Consider the following 24,744-nt stretch of genomic DNA (forward strand, 5'->3'; position numbering starts at 1 on the left):
AATATTCTGAAGTCACAATGGGCAGTGTATATTGATTTTAATCTTAATAGATTCTAAAAATTCTTTTGGTTTGAGCAGGCTATATGTAAGATTTTTAAAACGAAGCATCAGTGAAATTAAAACTTGTAAATAGGGCTGGGGATAGAGCTCAGTTGGTAGAGTGCTTGCCTCGAATGCGTAAGGCCTTGGTTCAATCCCCAGCACCACAAACAAACTTTTTTGTTTATAGTTATATAAGCATGGAATATAATTTGCTTCAATTTTGAGGCACAGATTTCCACCTTATCCCATAATAAAGGCTTTTAGGTTTTTTACATGATTTATGAGTGTGGCAAGAATAATTTTGTGTGTGCAAAACTATTGAGTGTACCCCATAAGAGGCAGATTATATCTTTTTGAGATAAAGGCAAGCTGAGTTTGTTGAAATATGCACTGAATGAAACATTTTAACCAAATTTGATACAGAAAAAATATATACTCATTTATAAAAGGGATCAGTATTGTTAATAATATTAGGTATTGTGTATGGAGTATCCTAATGGATAAGATAGAATGTTACAATTATGATCTTACATGCAATAGCATTTTCACTCCCAGGTTTGTGAATAGGTAAAATTGGGATGTCAAACAGAGGTAGGGTGGTAGTAATCACTCCTTTTTTAATTAGGTCTTACATAATAGGATTCAATTCTTGAAAGTATAATTTCAAATTATATTGAAGGCCATGTTATCTATTTCAGCTGAGAGTCTCTGAATTCCCATTTTAACTGCCAGTTTATAACCACGAAAATCTTTAATTATAATTTGTTACTCATTGTGTTAGTTCATTTATGCTTCTATGGGCTATTTTAGGGCAATGGGTACAATGGGTATAATGCTAATGCTATTATATTGAGGTTATAGGCAAAATGATGTATATACAATAAATAAATTATATTAGTAATTTTATTTATTAAATTTTATTAGCTCATTTGATGTATACATATTAGGGTTCATTTTGATATAGTTATATAAGCATGGAATATAATTTGCTTCAATTTGGTCCCTAGTACTTTCCCTTTTCCTTCATTTCTTGCTCTCCCTGTTTCTAGTAATGTCATTACTGTGTATTTTTAGTGGGACATGCCAATGTAGAAATTATTTGAGTTACATTTTGGTTATCTCAGTGAAGCTTTGTTGATAGCTACAGTTCAGCAGATAATAAAATTAATTTAGCATTACAATTCTTAATACACACACACACACACACACATATATATATATATATATATATATATATATATATATATATATAAAAGTACATGTATAATGGCATAAATTGTCGTGAACAAACTTTATATACAGAGATATGAAAAATTGTGCTCTATCTGTGTAATAAGGATTGTAATGAATTCCACTGTTGTCGTGTATTTAAAAAATAATAAAATCAATTAAAAACATAAAGTTAATTTAGAAGTTATACAGTACAATCACAAGATGCAATATGTGCCCTTTTATTTTTTCACTACCTAATTATTTAAGACTTTTATTGGAGCATTATAAAAATATACAATAGTCAGATATATTAAGCACTATTTCTACATATGCTTAACAATATGTAGAAATACTTTAATCTTCTTTTTCAGCATTTTCTTTCCCTCTCCTTATCCATTTCCCTGATTCACTTCCTCTACTCTGCTGATCTTCCACTATTGTTATTGTTATTTTAATTAGTGGACTAATATGTAAGATTTAAAAAAAATTCTGGGCTTCCAATTGGATGAAATTATGGCTATTTCAAAAATATATGAAAAGCTGGAGATGTGGCTCAGTAGCAGAGTCTTTGTCTATTATACATAAAGTCCTGGGTTTAATTCCCAGTACTGGTGTGGGGGGGATACACACACACACACACACACACACACACACACACACACATATTTCTATAAATTTCTCTCTCTATATTTCTCTCTATATATTTCTATACATTTTACTTTCTACTTCCTTATACATCAGGGTTTTGGGGGGTCCATTTTCTCTTCTCTTTAACTTTGGCCACCAAAACATAGTTTTGAGTTTTTATTTTGTCTTATAATTCATGGGCCACTTCTGTAGTGGAAGAGTTCATTGGCTTTTTGCCTTGAGGAGGTGAGCCCATATCTTGGGATCTGTTCCTTCAAGAGGACTCTGGTTATTTCTGAAGTCTTTTTCATTCTGGTGAATAAGCTTGATGTACACAGAGAAGGTGTCTGTCAGTACAAGAAAATATCTACAGATTTATATGACACAGGGCATTTGAGTAAAATCCAGTCATCTAACATCAAAAAGCTATATTTTTACATATTAAATCTTTTTTATGGTAGACTGCCTTTTAATATTTGGATTGTTTTGAGTGTAAATAGCAGTTCTGAATCACTTGCTGAGTAGTGCATTTGAGGCCTGGCCCTCACAAGGGGAGCTTGGTGAAATATACCAATGTACCTTTCACATGGTGAACACTCTCATGGAAGTGTTTCATCAAGACCACACAAATGTTTCGGGCAGAAGAATGAGTCCATGCGATTTCTATCTGCACTTGGCAGTGTTATCCCAGAAGTCAAAACTCCATGATTTGCCTCTTTTATCGTCCTCAGTATGAAAAGGGTTATAATTGCTTTGATTCAAGCTGAGAGAGCCAAGGCCCTGATAAACAGTTTTGTTTTCTTTCTGGTTCTTTTGGTTGCCCTATCGGCAGCATAATTTTTCTTGACCACATAGGTATCAGTCATCTGCTTACTGGGACTGTGCATGATTGCTGCCTGCTTTGGTGTGGACACAGCCTATATTAATACCACTATTTTCAAGGGTATGCTTATCATGCTTTCTATTCCAAAAAGCAATTTACCTGCACCTTATCTGGCGTACTGTCTGATAGGATATGTCACATTTCTTAACAAACTGTTAGCTACTGGAGAAGTGCAGTTTCAAAAAATATCCAAAAATGTTCAAAAAGAGGAATCCAAGTTACCCTGAAGGTGAGACTTTTGTGATACTGTCACAGACCAAATTCCAAAACTCGGAGTAAGGGTATTCCATACTAACCATAAAATTCACAAGAGTTTATGGTTAAGAAACCAATTAGAAATGGTGAGCATGAGCCTAATTAACCTAAAGTAGTCATGGCAGTGGATACTTGAGAGTTTGACTTTATCCTGCTGTCAATCCAAGTCAAGAAGTGTACCTGGGCAGGACTGTTTGGAATTTTTTCTTAGATCCCCAATAAAACTATAGTGCAAGATAGCCATGCTGTTCTTCTCAGAGAGGATCCACTCTCTCCCTTCAGATTGTCCCCTTTTCCCTCTTTCACAAAAATTCTAATGAACTCATTCCCTGCCACTCTGAGCAGTAAGCTTGAAAACTTTATTTTTTGATTGAAAAATATCTGCATTTTAAGTGGGAGAGGTGGTCTCCACATTACCTCAGTTCCCCAGAGGGCTTTAAGCCCTCACTAAAAGTTCTGTGCCAGTTGAAGGGCTTCCAGAGACCTCCTGAATGCCTTCACTCCATACTTCATACTGCACTCCAGAAGGAAAAGACCCAGAGAAGAATATTCACTAGAAACTCCAGCAGACTTTAGACATGGTATCTGTTCACACCTTGTATCAGGCAGTTATGAAACCCAGAACTAGGCAAATATGGGAGGTTATAATGAGGACACAACACAGTACAGTTTTCAAGGAGGAATTTCAAATCAGACATTATGATAAGGTGTCTGTGCCTGGGAAGACAAAAGGAGGAGAGAGAGATATATTGTTGTTATTTTTCAAATTGTCAAGTTACACTTGTCTGTTTTCCTCTCATGTGAAATACAAAGAGAAAACAAAAATTTTAAACTGTCATTTAGTTCTTGGAGAAAAATTAGAAATACTGGTTCCATTTGAAAGGTAGCATGGAAAAAAATAGTTGATAAGGCAAAGAGGGAAATGCTGGCATTAAAAATGAACAAAGGAGAGAGCAGTGGTGCACTCCTATAATCCCAGTGTCTTGGGAGTCTGAGGCAAGAGGATCATGAGTTCAAAGCCAGCCTCAGCAAGGGCAAGGTGCTAAGCAACTTAGTGAGAGTCTTTCTTTAAATAAAATATAAAATAGGACTGGGGATGTGGCTCAGGGGTCAAGTGAACTAATAAGATTTGGAATGACTTGTTATCCAGTAACCAATAACTAATCCACTCACTATAGGCTGGATGCCAGAATTCGATCACATGTTTCCACAGAAGTCATATGGAAAACAGCTGGTGTCTTATTTATAGTGATTTAATTTTTCTTTAAATTTAAAGTTGACTCTCTTGATGGGCTGTATTATTTATAGAAAAAATATGTGTAAACATAAATGCCTGTGATTTGTTCTAATATTCTCACAGTATCCCATAACAAAGAAGAAAACAGACATCACAGCCCTGCCATTAGCCTCAAGGCAAAATTGCAAATAAGTTCTTCTTTATGTTTTTATACTCTATAGAGTCTGGGCTACTGACAGATCTAAAGACCTGGCACATTCCATTTCTTTTTCATTTTGAATGTTAATACTAGTAACTTTAAAATCTTACTTGTGCCTTATTTTTTGTGTGGGGCTGGAGATATTGCGGCCTCAGTGAATTGCTTTTGAGTTAAAACCTCAAGTTTTTTCTCATAACACCAGGGAACAAAAATGTTAAATAAAATATTAAAGTAATTGTTATATCTTTTTTTTTTTAATAAAAGTGTACACATGGGCTGGGGTTCTGGTTCAGTGGTAGAGTGCTTGCCTAGCACATGTGAGGCACTTTGTTCGATTCTCAGCACCACATAAAAAAAAATAAAATAAAGATTTGTATATATATATATATATATATATATATATATATATATATATATATATATATACATACATACATACAAACATACACACGCACAAACATATCACAAACTGATTTAACCTTATCTACAGTGCTAAATGTAAATGCACTTCTGTCTGGGCTAGATCCCAGTGTTGGGAGGAAACTGTCATAAAATAACTCCATTCTGAGACACTTGCTGTAATTTACAGCAACTAAAACAACAACAAATTCCAGGGCTGTGGAGCTTGCCTTTAATATCAGTTACTTGAAAAGCCATCTCAGAAGAATTTGAGACCCTGTCCCATGAATTCATTTATCTATCTATCTATGTATCTATCTATCCATTCATCTATGTATCTGTGGTCCTGGGGCTCTATAGTGAGTGTCTATAGGTCTGATCCCCAGTCTTTTGTCAACAAAAAGGGAGCAAGCAGCCAAGAACCTGTCTTTCTGACCTTGTTTATTTCTGGGTTGGATGCAATCTACTGATGCTCAAAGAGTAGGCCCACTAGGCTCAGTTTGGGGGAGGCAGTGCCTGAAGCCATTTCCAATCAGTCTCTTAGATGAGAACGCTCCATTCCACACACAGCCAATGATGAGGGCAGGCTTTTATAATCTTCTGTTCCTTTTTGTGTCTGGAACCTGCCATTCTTTAAATCTGTTTCTAGGCTTCCAGTCCTTCATCAAGAGCCCCAGATTTTTGTGCTACTTAGGAGCTGAAAAAACTATAGGGAGAACACTCAGCATCCTGAAAGCCAGGAAGTGGTAAGTGTATGTTCTTGAGACTGTGTTAGGGAGACTGTTTGAAGCCAGTGTGACTGGCAGTGGCAGGAACTATAATTGGTGGCCAGGGACTCCTCATATGTCTCTCCAGAGTCTGCTGACCAGAGGACCCCTCTATGGCAGCTCAGGCTTCAGTCCTTTCTGAATAGTCTAGTGGAATTTAGATCAGCAAATGAGACCCTGGACATTCTGTTCCATCATTGTATGATTTTTTCACCCCCTTCCTGAAGCCCTTTGTGGGCATCCATGTGTCATTAGCTCACCATGTCCCCTGATTGTGTGGTGAAGACTGGGTAATTTTCAGGAGAGAATCCCAGCTCCATTAGTTATGTTCCTGCATGAAAGAAGCTGTGTTTTTTAGGAACCCCTGTTCTAGCTCTTGTTCAGGTTTTTTGTTTATTTGTTTTGCTTGGTTTTGTACCAGCAATTCAATCCAGGTGTGTTTATTTACTAATCTACATCCCTAGCTCATTCATTCATGTATGTATGTGTATGTATATATATATGTGTGTGTGTATATATATATAAAATTTTTTTTTTTTTTTTTTTTTTTTTTTTAGAGCCAGGGTCTACCTGAGTTGCTTTGGACCTCACTAAGTTGCTGAGGCTAGCTTTGAACTTGCCATCTTCATGCCTCCTGAGAGTTTTAAATGTAGGATAAGCAGTATCTCAAATTTGATTTGATACCTGAGATCCAGAAATCCAGCTTAGCTCTCCATAGTTCTGAGTGTAAATCCTTAAATTTCCAGCTCTCTGTTTATATTCCCAAAGTCAGGGTCCCCTGCTCATTTTGAATGAAGATAAAATAGGATAGTAAAATGACCAGACAGCAGTATAATGGACAGCTTTCAACCACACCTGGAGGCTAATGGATTTATATGTTAATAAGCTTATATTTATATGTTAATAAGGCTTATTTCAAATGTAAAAAACCTTGAGGTTAAATTTTGGGAACACCTTCAACCAAATTCTTTTTCCTAAGGTGAACCCAGATGAAAGTTACAGGAAGGAGGTTGGGATACCGAAAAGATGGAAGTAAACCCAGATGGTACCCAGGATGCCTTCTTAATACTTATTTTTTTAAAATATTTTTTAGTTGTCAATAGATCTTTTATTTGTTCATATGCAGTGCTGAGGATTCAACCCAAGGCCTCACATATGCCAGGCAAGCACTTCACAACTTCAGCCCTCAATACTTATTTTAAATAGATTTTGCTTTATGCTCTACAAACCATATATAAACTCAGAAGCTGGCACACCAAAATGTGTTTTTTTGCTATCATGTCCTCTCCCACATGGTCAGAGTTCTAGCTCCTCTTGCTTAAATAAATTCTATTATGTTCACTCTTACCTTCCCTGAGTGTCCTTAAATTTTATTCTTCAAAATTTGTGAGACAAGAGAAAATTAGCAAAGTGGGGAATTTGATTTTATCTCAAAACTCCAGTTTCAACATTATCAATTACTATTTCCTCATGTTTCATTTCAAACAGATACATAATTGCAATTTTTTTTTCTCCAAGAACTGGAGTACAGTTTTAAAAGACTTTGGTTTATTTTTATGAGTCTTATTTTTGTGAGTCTTTCACATGAGAAGAAAGCAGGGAATAATTAGGTGACATTTACAAAAAGGACTGTCTTCTAAATAAAGTAGTATAATGTCTCCCAATTAAAGATTTTTTTAATGTAATTGGTCTTTAATTGAGTTTTTTTTTGTTACTGTTGTTTTGTTTTTTGTGTTTTTTCCCCATATATAAGACCACTTTATTCAAATGACCCATAGAAACATTCCAGTCATTCTAGCAAACTTCTTTGTCCTGATGTGGCAGAAAAAAAAAAAAAAAGAGAGACTGGACATGAATTAGTTAATGGAAGTTCAATCACAAGGGCTAAAGTACATAGTGAATCTGAATGTCAAAAGCCACTGAATAACCTGGTACAGTCTTAATACTTGTTTTACATAGATTTTAACCAGTAGTCTTAACATTTTTCCAATATCTGTTTGGATTAAGTCAATAACCCAGAAATCAGTAAGCAGAAAACCTAGTTTTATATCCAACTCTGGTTTCAGTTATCACAATGTCTGAGTTAAGATTCTTCATTGAAGAATTTGCTGTGTGTTGTGTTCTCATTCCAACCTCCATATTACCCAGTCCTCACTTTTAGAACAGTATGTGGACTCTCTCTCTCATCTAGAGAGGAGGTCCATAGAACAGGGTAGAGGGGAGTTTGGCTGCAGAATTGCTACTCAAGACCTCCAAAGACCAGTCTGGAAGCAGGTCTGACTTTATTGTGAAGTTTATATATATATACATACATATGTGTGTATATATATATATATATATATATATATATATATATATGTGTGTGTGTGTGTGTGTGTGTGTGTGTGTGTGTGTGTGTGTGTATTCAGACAGTAGCTAGTGACAAATTGAGGAGTGGGCCATGGAGCAAGCACCAGGACTACAATATATGGCCTCACGTCCAGGACTGTGCCTACGCAAGCAGTTTGCTGCTCACACCCCTAGCATGAGGGGAGTGGCCTGCCACTCAGGTGCCCTTAACATATGCCATGTATGCAGACTCCATGCACTTGTCCCCACAGAACAGTCTGACACAAAATGCCCACAGATATCAAAGTTTCTTGGAATATTTAGAAAATATCAGTATCTGAGCCTTGCCTCTTAGGGAACAGTTTGACCTCTTAGTGTGTAGCATCTAAGGGGAACAGTTGTTTGCTCTGCAAGGTGGAAGGAATCTTCTGATATAACTTTTGTCTAAAATGTAGTTTAACTGGGATTATAGCTCAGTGGCAGAGCACTTGCCTCTTAAATGTGAGGCACTAGGCTCTGTTTGGGGGAGGCAGTGCATAAAAATAAATAAATAAAATAAAGATATTGTGTTCTTCTGTAATTAAGAAAGTATTTTTTAAAATGCAGTTCATTGCGGTGGAGGGTACCAGGAATTGAACTCAGGGGTACTTGATCACTTAGCCACATCCCCAGCCTTATTTTGTATTTTATTTAGAGACAGGATCTCACTTAGTTGCTTAGAAGCTCACCATTGCCGAGGCTGGCTTTGAATTCCTCCTCCTGCCTCAGCTTCCTCAGCCCCTGAGATTCCAGGCGTCTGCCACCACTGCCACCTGGCAGTTTATTTTATTTTTTTCTTTTATTAGATACTGTGAATAAAGCTGCAATGAAAATGGAAGTGCAGTAATTTTTTTGACAAAAGTTTTCCAATTCATTTAGATATATAGCCAGAAATAATATTACTGGATTTTATGACTTTTTTCTTATCCAGAATTATTATTTATCTATTTTTATTTACTTAGGTACTAGAGATGAACCCATGTGCACTTTACCACTGTGCTACACCCCAGCCACATACATACCCTTTTTATGAGACAGGGAAGGTCTCACTGATTTCCTTAGGACCTTGCCAATTTGCTGAGACTTGTCTTGAAGTTTTAAGATTCTACTGTCTCCTCCTAAGCTACTGGGAGCACAGGCATGTACAGACTTATTATTAGGGGGATTATATGTCATTTTTATTTTGAGTTTGAAAACCCTTAACACTTTTTTTCCAAAATATATTTATTAATTTTATAATGTTACCAACAGACATTCCTATTATCTTTCAAATATTAATTGCTTATTTGGATTGATACTGGGAAATGAACTCAGTGGTATTCACCACTGAGCCACATCCCCAGTTTTTTATATGTTTTATTTTCAGATAGGATCTCACTAAGTTGTTTAGAGACTTGCTAAGGTTTTGAGTCTGTCTTTTAAAACACAGTTCTAAGCCTCTGGGATTACAGGCATGTGCCACCTGACCTTGGTCTCAATTTTTTATAATAGGCATTCTAAAACCACTGCACAGTCTGCAGGAAATCTATTTGACTAATGCATTAAATCTGAGAGGCAAGTTTATATGAAGGAGCCAGTGTAGGAATGTTATGTAAACATCTGTTGGCATAAACAGGGATCTGTGGTTTCTAATCCTTTTTCTGAAACACTGTTGGGTATCATAGTTCATAAAAGTTTTGGAAAAGCAATGCAAATTTATTTGTTTGCAATCTCGTGAGATCTGCACATGCTAAGTCACCTTTGTTTCCAGAGCTTGGAACTTCAGGAGATAGTAACTTGAACAAAAATATGTTATAGTTGAGACGCTCAGTGTAGAAACTCCTTCTAGGAGCAATTGGTAGTTCTGGCCTTATTACTGGGGTGAGCAGATGTGGGGTGGTACTCAGATATTGGTAACATCTCACTCAGTATATTAGTGGTTTACTGTATTTCTGTCTATTACACCCATACTACAAGCTAGTGAGAAGCTCATTTGCCAGCAACAGCAGCTGGGAAAGTATGCTGGCAAATGTCTTCTTCAAATAACCTGAAAGCCTTGATATTTGACTATTTCTCTGCCTTGATCCCAGCTGATGGAACACTTGCAAAGACTTTCACGGTCCCTAAAAATCACCACATTTCTGTGGTGTAGATACTTGTGTATCACTTCTCCCACATTTTTGTTTACTGTGGGTGATGTTAGGCCATAGGGATTTGGTTCCAAATGTGGTACTTTGCTCGAGACAGGACTAATGACATTGTACCCCAATTTTTTCTGCTGATGGAAGGTAACTATTTTCTAAATTGTAAAATGTATCTAAGTCTCTGTACTTATTTATAAGTTTGTCAAAGAAACACTCATGAGTAGCTTTATATTAACTATATTTATAGATGGAGAGGTAGTCCAGAATTTTAGATTTCTGCATTATCTTCAACATCATCTCCCCTTTTATTGTGTTGCTAAGGTTGGAAACAAGTACATTGCATATTCTGCACATACACTCTACCAGTGAACTGTGCCACTGGTTCCAAATTCTAAGTTTAGATTGGATAGTTTCCCCACTATATTTTTCATATGGTTGCTTTTGTGTAGGCTTTTTTATTCCTCAAATGTCAAAAATTGACATACATATGGATTCAGATTTGGTTCATGTTATGATGCATTGGTTTGTAGTATTGCCATATAGTTTCAAAATACATATAAATGTCACATAAAAATAACTACTGTGTTTGGCCTTCTAAATTAGAGGTTTGAGGGTATTTTACATATATTGCTTCCCAAGTTAAAAAATTGTAGAAAAAAATATTTTAGCATGCTAAAATTTTCATGCAGGAATATTATACATTAAACTGAGGTAAATGGTTGTCTTTGAAACTTTATGAATTTTATTCATATATGGTGTGTATAATGAAGTATTTTATGTTCTCTGTTAATTTTTATTTTGTGATAAGTTCTACATATTTTTTGGAAAGCCTCTATGCCTGTTATGTGTTACACAGATATCAATTCTCTATAATACTCATCTGATATTTTGTTCTGTTAAACTAGATGTAATGAAACTAAAAACATGTCTGGTCCCTAGAATCCGTTTTTTTTCAAAATTGAGTATTTATTTCATTTTGAATGTACCTCCACTTTCCTCCTATCACCCAAATTTCTATTACATGGACCAACTTAACTGTAGCAGTTATATGACAGCATAAGGCCACAGTTATGTTGGTCCATGTAGTAGAAATTTGGCTCAAAAGTACAGTAATTTCTATAACCTATGCTACTGGTTGAGGAGTATCATATATATAGTCTCTCTAAGTCTCTCTATGTATTTATGACTTTGTCAAAGAAACACTGATAACATGAATAGCTTTTTATTAACTATATTTATAGATTCAGGGAGAGTCCATAATTTTAGTATTCTGTATTATTTTCAACATCATTCCCCCTTAATATTGGCCTTTTATTGTGTTGCTAAAGTTGGAACCGAGTACCTTACATTCTTCTCTCTCTCTCTCTCTATATATATATATATATATGATATTCCTAAACCAGTAGCATAGCCCATATATATATATATATATATATATATATATATATATATATATATACACACACATATGTATATGTATGTAAGTATATATATGTATATATGTATTTGACATTGCTGAACCTTTTATTGTATTCATTTATTTATATTCTCATATATTTATATTTTATATGAGAATCAAACCCAGTGCCTCACGCATGCTTGGCAAGTGCTCTACCACTGAGCCAAAACCCCAACTCATATCATACATATTAAATAAACAATTTTCACAAATATATAATAGAAATTTACGTTTCATCTTTATTCATGAGAATTTGTTTCATGTCATCATCAATACTATGTAAATTTTGTATCTGATGTTGCTTTCTATTTCTCTAAGATGTTGAGAGTTTTGAGTTTTGAATATTTCTTCTACCAAAACTGGTTATTCAAGTCTCTTGCCTCCTTTTCACTTGGTGCCTTTATTATTTTCTTTTATTAAAAGTGTTTAATTATATGTGAGGTTATTAATTGTTCCAACTCATCACTTCTCTTTGTACTTTTTAATAGTATAATTAATGAGTATTTTTTTTTATTTTAGTGTTGCCCAATTTATAATTTTTAACATATTTGTGTAACTTTTTCAAAGTAAATAACTACTGTGCTTGTGATTCTTGAGATTTAAACTGAGGGTGCCATTTCACTGATCTACATTTCCATCCATTTTGTTAATCTTATGTAGAAACAAGTTTCAAGGTTGACCTTGAAATTTCAATACCCCTGTATTAATCTCTCAAAAATGGCATTAGATGCATATACTATGACATTTTTACTATGAATCCCTTTTTTTTTTGTGCTGAGGATTTATCTCAGTGAAATGTTACCACTGAGCAATATCCCCAGCCCTTTTTTATACAATTTTCTTTTTTTTAGAGAAAGTGTGTCTGAGTTGCTTAGCAACGCATCTTGCTTAGACTGCTATTGAACTCAAAATCCTCCTGCCTCAGCCTTCAGAGCTATTGGGATAAAAGGCATGTACAAATGCACCTAGCATAAATTCCTTGTTATGTAACTTTTGACAGATAGATATCAGGGTTTGAACCTAGGGGTGATATACCCTTAAGACACAGCCATATCCCCAGACCATTTCATGTTTTTTGTTGTTGTTGTTTGTTTGTTTGTTTTTGTTGTTGTTGTTTTTTTTTTTTTTTGATACAGAAATTTCCTCAAGGTGCTTAGGGCCTTGTAAAGTTGTTGAGGCTGTCTTTAAAATCCTGAGCCTTCAGTCTCTGCCTCCCAAGTCTTTTGAATTACATTTCCAGCTATATTCTGTCTTTACATTGAAGAATATATTATTTCTAAAAATAATTAATATCTGATGTTAAGAAAATATATAGCTGGATATGGTGGTGCACACTTGTAATCCCATAGGCTTGGGGGGCTGAAACTTGAGGATCCAGAGTTCAAAGCCAGCCTCAGCAATGGTAAAGTATTGAGCAACTCACAAAGACCCTGTCTCTAAATAAAATACAAAATAGGTCTGGGGATATGGCTTAGGTGATGAGTGCTCCTGAGTTCAATCCCTAGTCAAAAAAAAAAAGCATATAATAATATTTTCCACAAATATTCCGTTGTCCCAGCACTATTCTTTGGAAAGAGTGTCATTCTTTCCAATTTATAAATTGGGCAGCATTAAAATAAAAATTGTATTCCTAAATGATACTATTAAAAGGTACAAAGAGAAGTGACAAGGTGGGACAACTAATAACCTCACATATAATTAAGCACTTTTAATAAAAAGAAAATAGTAGAGGTACCAAGTGAAAAGGAAGAAACTTGAATAACCAGTTTTGGTAGAAGAAATATTCAAAAATCAAATTATTCTATTTCCACACAGTGTTTAAGCTGTATAGTTTGTCTAAATGGCAGGTTTTTTTTTTTAAATATATAAATGTTCTGTTACTTATACAGGTCTATTTATTCATATTATTATGAGGTATATACTTATTTCTATAATTTCATAGTATACAGCAATGTGAGGTAAAATTATCTGTTGGTCAGTGATGAACTTCAAGTAACTATAATATGCAGCCTAAGCTTTTTGTAATAAAAAAATTATCAGTATTCACTATGGCATTTTAAAAAAAATTAGAGTATACATTTCTTGCAATGTATACCCATCATTAAATGAGGCACATTTTGTAGAGATACATATGTATTACCGTTATGTGCAATTAAAATTTGATTGCTACATCTCAAATTTACCATATCTGTTTCAATTTAATTTGTCTTCAGAAGCACCAACCTATGCCACTGTGTATATGTACATTTTGTATGTCTTGAAAATTTTCACTTTAACTTAGGATGCTCTGTTCTTTACTCTCTTTTTTTATAGAATTGCCTTTTCCAAATTATTGAAATTTATGAGTTCTAGATGCTTTAGTTTAACTAGTAAAGTGTGTAAATTTACTTTTAACCTCAGCTTTAGATGGATTATTCTTTTATAGCTTTATTATTATGTAATGGACTTATAATATTCTGCATATGTAACACCCAACCCTGACCACTCTGGACTATTAATGTCTGAGTGGAGGGGATCTCAAACTGATCCATGCACAAGACAGGAAATGGATGGAGCAGGATGCAAGACTAGTGGATAGTGACTATGTAGGTGCCACTATTGATGAAAAAATATTGGTGGGATACATGGAGGCAAGGAGGAAAAGAGCAATGAAGGAAAAAGGAAAAACATGAGCAGTAGAGGAGTTCAGATGCAATGAATCTAAAATGGCAGCATGAGGGTAGAGTAGCAGTGTCTTTGGATGTAGAAATAAGATTTAGGGAGAAAGAAAAATGTAACTGTGGCACAGTTCCCAATTGAGACAGCCAGGTGAATGGGTTCTTTGTTTATCTCTTCACACCTAGGAATAGAATTTATACTTCATATGGTATGCCTCAATAGGTAGTAAAACACCATTTACACTTTTGCATGGCTACAAGCTGTCTTTGACAATTTCAGTTTGTTATTCATTCATTCCATTTTTTTCATTCACTTTTGCTTTAGGTGTCATTGATTTTACATTCCTGCTTTATTAAGCCTTAATCCTGGTTTATGAAGATTTGATGTAAACATATCATTTCAAACAGCTCAAGAATCTATAACTTTGGCATAACCCCAATCAACCACTAAAGTGGACCTCTAGGTCAAATATAACCAGTGTTGAAACTTCTGTGTCTTACGGGACACCTTAAATTAGGCATCTCCCTTTTCTATGTTAGAGAGCAGACTAACTTTCCAAACATCAGTTAATAAACCTCGATGAGTTTTCCATAGACTCACTACTGATTTTAAATTGTTTACATTCTTGACACTGAGAGTGACAGTGATTACCTTTTTTATCTTTTATTCTCTCTCTCTCTCTCTCTCTCTCTCTCTCTCTCTCTCTCTCTCATATTACAGATTGAACCTGGGAATGCTTTGCCACTAAGATACATCTTCACCACATTAAAAAAATATTTTATACCAGTACCATGCTGTTTTTGTCACTATTGCTCTGTAATATAGTTTTGAAATCTGGTATCGCTATACCGCCTGATTCACACTTCCTGCTTAGAATTGCTTTTGCTATTCTGGGTCTTTTATTTTTCCATATGAATTTCATGATTGCTTTATCTATTTCTACAAGAAATGCCGTTGGGATTTTGATTGGTATTGCATTAAACCTATAGAGAACTTTTGGTAATATCGCCATTTTGATAATGTTAGTTCTGCCTATCCATGAACAGGGTATATTTTTCCATCTTCTAAGATCTTCTTCTACTTCTCTCTTTAGGGTTCTGTAGTTTTCATTGTATAAATCTTTCACCTCTTTTGTTAGGTTGATTCCCAAGTATTTTATTTTTTTTGAGGATATTGTGAATGGAGTGTTTTTCCTCATTTCCGTTTCAGAAGTTTTGTCGCTGATATACAGAAATGCCTTTGATTTATGCGTGTTGATTTTATATCCTGCCACTTTGCTGAATTCATTTATTAGTTCTAGTAGTTTCTTTGTAGGTCCTTTTGGGTCTTCTAGGTATAGAATCATGTCGTCCGCAAATAGTGATAATTTAAGTTCTTCTTTTCCTATTTTTATGCCTTTAATTTCTTTTGTCTGTCTAATTGCTCTGGCTAGTATTTCAAGGACTAAATTAAATAGAAGTGGTGAGAGAGGGCATCCCTGTCTTGTTCCAGATTTTAGAGGGAATGCCTTCAACTTTTGTCCATTCAGAATGATGCTAGCCTGAGGCTTAGCATACCAAAACAGGCGGGTGGACCAATGGTATAGAATTAGAGGACACAGAGACTAATCCACAAAATTACAACTATCTTATATTTGATAAAGGGGCTAAAAGCATGCAATGGAGGAAGGATAGCATCTTCAACAAATGGTGTTGGGAAAACTGGAGATCCATATGCAACAAAATGAAACTGAATCCCTTTCTCTCGCCATGCACAAAAGTTAACTCAAAATGGATCAAGGAGCTTGATATCAAATCAGAGACTCTGCGTCTGATAGAAGAAAAAGTTGGCTCCAATCTACATATTGTGGGGTCGGGCTCCAAATTCCTTAATAGGACACCCATAGCACAAGAGTTAATAATAAGAATCAACAAATGGGACTTACTTAAACTAAAAAGTTTTTTCTCAGCAAGAGAAACAATAAGAGAGGTAAATAGGGAGCCTACATCATGGGAACAAATTTTTACTCCTCACACTTCAGATAGAGCCCTAATATCCAGAGTATACAAAGAACTCAAAAAATTAGACAATAAGATAACAAATAACCCAATCAACAAATGGGCCAAGGTCCTGAACAGACACTTCTCACAGGAGGATATACAATCAATCAACAAGTACATGAAAAAATGCTCTCCATCTCTAGCAGTCAGAGAAATGCAAATCAAAACCACCCTAAGATACCATCTCACTCCAGTAAGATTGGCAGTCACTATGAAGTCAAACAACAACAAGTGCTGGTGAGGATGTGGAGAAAAGGGTACACTTGTACATTGTTGGTGGGACTGCAAATTGGTGTGGCCAATTTGGAAAGCAGTTTGGAGATTCCTGGGAAAGCTGGGAATGGAACCACCATTTGACCCTGCTATTGCCCTTCTCGGACTATTCCCTGAAGACCTTAAAAGAGCATGCTACAGGGATACTGCCACATCGATGTTCATAGCAGCACAATTCACAATAGCTAGACTGTGGAACCAACCCAGATGCCCTTCAATAGATGAATGGATAAAAAAAATGTGGCATCTATACACAATGGAGTACTACGCAGCAATAAAAAATGACAAAATCATAGAATTTGCAGGGAAATGGATGGCACTAGAGCAGATTATGCTTAGTGAAGCTAGCCAATCCCTAAAAAAAAAAAATACCAAATGTCTTCTTTGATATAATGAGAGCAACTATGAACAGAGCAGGGAGGAAGAGCAGGAAGAAAAGATTAACTTTAAACAGAGACATGAGATGGGAGGGAAAGAGAGAGAAAAGGGAAATTGCATGGAAATGAAGGGAGACCCTCATTGCTATACAAAATTACATATAAGAGCTTGTGAGGGGAATGGGAAAATTAACAAGGAGAGAAATGAATTACAGTAGATGGGGTAGAGAGAGAAGATGTGAGGGAAGGGGAGGGGGGATAGTAGGGGACAGGAAAGGTAGCAGAATACAACAATTACTAATAGGGCATTATGTAAAATTGTGGATGTGTAACCGACGTGATTCTGCAGTCTGCGTTTGGGGTAAAATTGGGAGTTCATAACCCACTTCAATCTAATGTATGAAATATGATATGTCAAGAGCTTTGTAATGTTGTGAACAACCAATAAAAAAATAAAATTAAATTAAAAAAATATTTTATAAATTTAGAAACAGGGTTTTACTGAGTTTCTTAGAGCCTCACTAAGCTGCTGAGGCTGGTTGACTTTGAACTAGTGACCCTCCACCCGCATCCTCCCAAGACTCTAGGATTACAGGCATGTACCACTGTACCCAGCTTTTTGTATTCTCTTTAAAGCAGTCACAGATGTAAAAATTAAAATCACATTTACATCACTCTTTCCTAATGTAGTAATGCATTACCAACTAAAATATTTTTTTAAAACCAATTTAATGAATGACTGCTGTTTTTGTTTGTTTGTTTGTTTGTTTTTTTCCTCAAGGGTTTATTTAGTCTGCTCTTTATGCCTTGATGAGGTGTCTTTTTCCTTATTTTCAGAATATCAGTGTCTTCTGTTATCAAATGGGTCTATGCTAAGTGTGTTGAAAATTATGGTTCTAAACATATCATCCATTCCTCACATTTCTAAGACTATTGGAGGCAGGGAAAGAATGATATTCATAACCAACAAATCACTTTCAGTGCAAGAATAGTACTAGTGTCCAACTTGGAATCTAATCCAGATGCTTCAATGGTAAAGTGGTGTCAGAACCACCAACCTAGGTTTTGGGGACCCTCTAAAGCACCATCTATGGCTCTGAATCTTTTACTCTCCTTTAAATAAATTCTTGCTGCTTGTTTATACAATAAAGCATTAGGTATGAATTTTTCTGTGTTTTTCTGTGTTTTGAAGCATAACTAAGAATCCACTGGTAAATCTTATTCATAATTGTGTTATAGTTTTCTTCTTAATATTTACAGCTTTAGCTCTCATATTATTGTGTAATATTCATTTCATGTTAAGTATTGTACATAAATTCATATAAAACTAATATCACTTCTTTATACATGAATTTGCAATTATACCAATCTTACTTTTGGAAGAGACTACTTATTATTATTGTGGAAGAGTCTACTTATTATTCTTGTGCAAGAATCTACTTATTCTTCATTTAATTTCTCTGACAAACTTGTCAAAATTAAATTGACCAAAAGTGTGAGGTTTACTTTTATACTTTCACTTTTCTTCCATTGTTCTGTTGGTAGATTTCATTCTCATATACACTAACTGAATATTCAAATAATCATCATGCTTAAGGTGATAGGATATGTCAATGTCACTGACATACTCTATGTCACAATAGAAAGTTTTTTACTTAATTTTATGAGACAAACAAAAACAACCAGTTAGAATAATACAAACATGAAATTTTTAATGGAAAAAAAGGGAAGGTTTTGTTTTTTAAACCTGATTGAACCCAGGGACACTTCTCCACTGATCCACATTCTTAACCCTTTTTAATGTTTCTTTAGAAACAGAATGCCTTGGGGTTGCTTAGGACCTCACAGAGTTGCTGAGGTTGTCTTTGAACTTCCTAAGCCAATGGAATTATAAATTTATGCCACCATGATCTGTTAGCTAATGTATTTTTTGTGTGTGTTTGAGGTGCTGGGTATTGAACCCAAGGCCTTGAGCATGAAAGGCAAGCACTCTATCAACTGAATTATATCTCTATCCCTAATTAATGTATTTTTAAGGATGAAGATATTGTTCATTCAAGTTACTGAAAATTATTCTCACTTATTAATAGAGATGTTAGCTATCAGAAGAGTTTATTTTCATTCTAAAATTATCATTTAATAGTTTATGGTTTCTTTTTAACTTCAACTTAAACACATAACACATTTTCAGATTTATTGATATAATTACTATGCATATTTAAGGTGCATAATTTTATCTTTTGACATATGAACACATCCATAAACTAGCTCAATAATCAATTAATATACCCATTGCCCCAAAGTATTTTCTAGTGCCATTTTAATGTCTCTATCTTCTGCTCTTTTATACCACCTTTTATTTAATGAATTTGATCTTATTTACCAATGTTAATACTGGACCAGAATTAAAACTATACAGATCAATGAATTATTACAAAGGGAATATACTATATAACTACTAATTTTATCAAGAGATAGAACATTAATGATGCTACAGAAGAGTGCACTAGCCTCCTGTCTCCCTAGTGGTAACTACAACTGTTCTGTTTAAAGTATTATTTCTTTTAAAATAAAACAAATAAAAAACAGAAGTGGGTTTGTTTGTTTGTTTATTTATACAAAAAAGGGGGATGGTAAAATAAAGTAGCTCATTATTTGGGAAACCAAACCTGACCCTAGTCTTGCCTGATGCTTTGCTGGTGAAGCAAATTTGAGGCATCAGAATAAAGATAGCTCACAATAAAAATGGATAGCTCAGAAAGTCAGGGTTGATGTAATAAGAGTGCACTTATGAGAGGTTACCTGAGAAAAAAGGTAAAGAAAGAAAAAAGAGTGGATATGTGTTACTGGTGACAAGCTGGAGAGCTCAGATAGAACAGATCAGAAAGTAGAACAACAACAGGTTTAAGTTGCATGAGCAGTGCCTAGAGAGAAAGAAATTACAATGCTTGGGAGAAAAAAAACAAAAAGTGTGGCACCTCTGGTAGAGCTCTAAGAGTAGAGAGCCAAATGTGTGGCATACTTGTTTGATTGTACCATTAACTTTTGGTTCTTAGGGATTTCTAAATATGAGACCAGTGGTGTCAGTGTTATGCTGTCACAATATTTCCTGTCTTCTCTCACTTGGGATCCATCTTTATCTCATCTCTGCATCTTATATTTCCTTAACAGTTTTTTCTTCCTCCTGAGATCCATTATCCTTCTCCTTCACCAGGTTTTCTTCTACTTTGTCCATTCTGCCTATTCTTCCACTGTGTCCTTCAGATTTTTGATTTTCAAGTATGCCACTTTTTTTCTATACTTTTCACTGACATTGTTATGGGACTGGGCATAGGCTTGTGGGAATCTTAGGTACCAGAACCTTGATGTTGGAGGCCTGTATTTTGGAAGGTGGTGGCAAATGCAGTCTAGTTTGGTGGTAAAAGCAGCAGTGGCAGCTACCTGTTGGAGCATTCTAAGAATATTATGGTATATGTCTATTCTATCAAGGATTAGAATTGATGGCTTATACGGTATAAGTAAGTAGATAGTACCAAACCAATTTTCAAAGTGGCTAAAGAATTTTGCATAGCCTACAGAACAGTTTGACAATCCATTCACTAAACATGTTTGTAATTTTTAATCTTTTTTTTTTAAGAGAGAGTGAGAGAGGAGAGAGAGAGAGAGAGAGAATTTTTTTTTAATATTTATTTTTTAGTTCTCAGCGGACACAACATCTTTGTTGGTATGTGGTGCTAAGGATCGAACCCGGGCCGCACGCTTACCAGGCGAGCGCGCTACCGCTTGAGCCACATCCCGAGCCCAATTTTTAATCTTTTTAAAAATTGAGACATTTTGCCTTTTTATATGCTGTTTTTCTTCCTGATGAGCATGCAACAGTGTACCGCCTTTAGTATTAACTTATCTAGGTTGTATTGATTTACACTCCTATTTATATAATTATGTGGCAGTTAAATATTTACTCATGTGAAGTGGATTTAGAAACAACATTGACCGTGCTTTACTCTTTTGGTATGTCCTTTTTCCTCAATAATATAACACCTCATTGATTCTGCCTTGTAAACCTTTTGCTACGTATGTAGTTTCCCACCTCATGATCTACCTTTGATCACTGGATGTACATTGATCTAAAATTTTAAAAAGTGGCCTTCAAAGATATCAGTACAAAAAACGTACAGGGAAATATCTTAGAAATTGAATAAATGAGATAACTGACATTTGTAGATTCCCCATTCACGGTATTCAGATAACCACAACCATATGTATTGTAAGAGGATGATCGAGGATATGCACAAAGGTTGAATGAAGTATTAGTTGGAAAAATCCAAAGCTCCATGGGCTTGGGATAGTTTTCATGGTTTGAGGCAAAACTGATAAGACCTGCTCTCTGGACATGGCTCTCAGCTGGGTTTGACTCTGTCTAATGAGCTTGCTTACATTTGGTTGTCCACGAATTTTGTCTCTTCAGGATTTTGGAGACAGTGCATGATGCCACTCTTTATCCATCTCACATTTGTGAATCTTTAACCTTTATTCATCTGGCCCAGGGTCCCTTCTATTTCTTTATTCTTCTGTGAATGAAATTTCCTTTTCTGTGATTCTGTCAAATACAGTGTGTAAGGATAAGCTCATTGGAGGATTGGCCATCTTTTGTGCTATGGTTCCCAGATTCTGTGGTGTTTGGAACTTACAATCTGTTGCAATATCACCATGTTCTATAAAAAGTTAATTTGTCTATCATTATGCTTTTGAAAGCTATATCACCATTAGAAGAGAAACAGTTGTGATCACAAGCCAAGGAATACCAGCAGCCACCAGAAGATAGAATAATTCTTTTTAAGAGCCTCTAGAGGGAGTGTGGTTTTGCTAATACTTTGATATTAATCCTTTGTCATGATAACGAAAACATCTATAATTATGTAAGAAAGCGTTTCTATTGTTTTAAGCTGTTATTTAGTAGCAATAAGAATCCAAGGTTTTTTTTTTTATTGTTGTTTTGTAAGTTGAATTGACCATATGACTGAACTGAATCATGCTAAGGTGGTACGTTTTTATGAAATCTTTTTTTCTAAAACTAAGTGGAATACATTTTATTATTTGAAGTGAGCAAAAGAGTAGGACTGACCTGATTGAAATTTCTCAGACTTTTATTTATTTATTTATTTTAGATTGGCAGATTTCTTTTTGGCTTCATGTTCTACTTGATCAAGAACTTAAAATTTGCTGGCTTATGTTTCTTTCACCTCTTGTTATGAGTGAAAGTGTTTGTATGTTTTGGTGGTTTTTCTTTTTGTTTCTAAATTGTAGGTCCTGCTATTTGAGATTTCCTCCAATGTTTTTAACCTGGTCAAAGTAAGGGGTACTGGAGCTTTCTTATATCTCTTGCTGTATTAATTTTTTTCTTTCCCCAAATGATAAATAACAGTTTGAAAAGTGGATATTTTCAAGGTCACAAAAAATGAACTGTGTAAAAGTAGGAAAAATGGGAAGGAATGAAAAAGCCACCCAAGTTTGTGTTCTTGGTCTTGTGGCCAATTGAATAAGGTGGTGAGTTTCTACTTGAATGATCTCTAAGGTGAGCTGTCATTTGTGTAGATAAAAACTTGAAATAAGTCTTAATTTGTCTATGTCCAGATAGAACTGTTTTTCATTTCTAATTTGTATTGTCACCATGGGTATTCATGGGTCTCTGCACTTTTTACTGTGTAGTGTTCAGTGACATTGAAACCACAGTAAAATTTTCCTGTAACTTTAAAAAGATGTAACCAAAATATTCAGTAGAACATAATACAGTCAGTATAATAAATAATATATCCCGCTGTTTAAATGGTTTCTAAGCCTGTAAATAATGATATTTAAAATTTATTCTAAGGAATATGTGGCATATAGAATAGAAAATCTTCCCCAAATACCCATCTAATACTGTAGCAAAAACATCACTAATACATTTTTATAGTTATTTCTCAGTATTATTTATTAAATTTGTTCCTGGCATATCATTGTCAGTTTTACTTCCCTGCTTAAGTTTTATAATATGTTAGCATTTTTTTTTTCTTTTTTGATACCAAGGATTGAACCAAGGGATGCTTAACCACTATGCCACATCCCCAGCCCTTTTTATATTTTTATTAAAGATAGGGTTTGCTGAGTTTCTTAGTGCTTCACAAAGTTACTGAGGCTGGGTTTATACTCATGATCCTCCTCCCTTCTTAGTCACTGGGATCTTACACATGTGCCACCATGCCTGACATATATTAGCAATCTTATGATTAATACTTTTTCCTCTTAGATTTTTTTAAATATATATTTTAGTTGCAGATGGACAAAATACCTTTATTTTGTTTATTTCCATGTGGTGCCGGGGATCAAACCCAGTGCCTCATGTATGCTAGGCAAGTGTTCTACCACTGAGCCACAACCCTAGCCCTTCTCTTAGGATTTTTTTTTATAACCTATGATTAATTTGAACACAAATTTTAGAGTGTATTTTGGGACTTACAATGTATAGATAAATGTAGACATTTATACTAGTTGCACAAAGGATACAAGAAAATAAACAGTCTGTGGTAAGGTTTTTTTATTTTTTGTATTTAGAAAACTCATATAATATTGACTCTAATCAAATTGAAATGTTAAGATGCAAATTATAATTCTCATAGCAACAACTAAAAATAGAGTAGAGTGTCATTGAAAGACTAGTAAAGAATGAACTGAGTAGGATAGTTATTTGTTTAAGAAGTTTCATAGGCCCTGTAGTCCTAATGGTCCAAAATAAGAAATAATTCAAATGTTCTTGAGTGTTGAAATGGACAATTAGTAGTGCATCCATAAAATATAATAGTAGTAATCAATACAAAGGAACACATCATTGAAACACACACCCTGATTGATTCTTACAGATACAGTATAATTTAGCAGCTGGATTTAAAATTATACTACATGGTTTCAGGCAGAATGAAGGTATGGTAAAATATCCACTATAGTGACTTGCTTCTGGGGAACAAAAAGTTTTGTGGGAAAGAATATAGTTTTCTTGAGGTGATGTAAATATTCTGTGCTAAAAAGCAGTGAAGGTTTTTATTAATGTGTTTGTCAAAACTGTACAGTTGATATCTGTGACATTCAAGATATGTACATATGATTTCACCAAAGAATGAATATACAAGGAGTGGGACTGGTCTAGGTTGGGGAATGATTAGAAGCATAGAAGAAATAAGCTTCTTTGCTTATTTAGTAAGCAGATGTTGAATCTAGATAACTGTTATAACATTCACTTTATTTATATACATTTTATATTTATGTGAGAAAACATTTCTGTGCTGGTTCTTAAGATCCTATTTGATTTTGGGTATCATAGATGGAGAAAGTGATTTATTCTGTCTTTTCAAAATATGTTTAATTTTAGATAATTTCTGAACATTTACATAAATGCTTTGTATGTTTTTTATATGTATATCATATTTCAGTGAAAATTTTGAACGTTATATTTGTGAAATAATTAGGTATATCAGAATAACAGCAACAATTTGTGATTTGGTTGAAATCTCAAGTTGTATATATTTATTCTTTTTTTATATATATTCTTATTTGGTGCCAAGGATCGAACCCAGTGCCTCACACATGTTAGGCAAGCACTCTACCACTGAGCCAGAACCCCAGCCCTCACTTTAGATTTTAATATTTTAATATTCTCAGGCATTTATCCATGTTCTAACACTTGGATGAAAGTCTTTTTATTTCAGTCACAATTTGGTAAGCATTCTATTATTTATTTATTTTTTTGTTTGTTTGTTTGTTTATTCTTCTCCATACTGGAAATGGAATCAA

General features: G+C 34.6%; 2 protein-coding genes across 12 annotated transcripts in view; both read left to right on the forward strand.

Moving 5' to 3' along the window:
• LOC308643351 (uncharacterized protein) overlaps positions 1–24,744 on the forward strand; it is a gene marked incomplete at its 5' end in the record, with an annotated part of 428,976 nt that overhangs the window by 183,076 nt on the left and 221,156 nt on the right. The gene's annotated exons all lie outside the window — the stretch shown is intronic.
• The window catches only part of LOC308643745 (uncharacterized protein), a 61,655-nt gene that overhangs the window by 20,459 nt on the left and 16,452 nt on the right, over positions 1–24,744 (forward strand). For 3 of the 11 annotated variants that reach the window (XM_081283880.1, XM_081283874.1, XM_081283875.1), the window contains one exon: positions 5,504–5,600. The exons of 6 other annotated variants lie outside the window; for them this stretch is intronic. The gene's annotated coding sequence lies outside the window, so the exon portion shown is untranslated. Of the gene's footprint in view, positions 1–5,503; positions 5,601–24,612; positions 24,670–24,744 lie in introns of all 11 variants that reach the window. 2 more of the 11 variants (XM_081283879.1, XM_081283883.1) reach the window with 1 other exon arrangement.

This window comes from Spermophilus citellus (assembly GCF_964194105.1).
Source record: "Spermophilus citellus genome assembly, chromosome: 3".
Taxonomy (NCBI): Eukaryota; Metazoa; Chordata; class Mammalia; order Rodentia; family Sciuridae; genus Spermophilus; species Spermophilus citellus.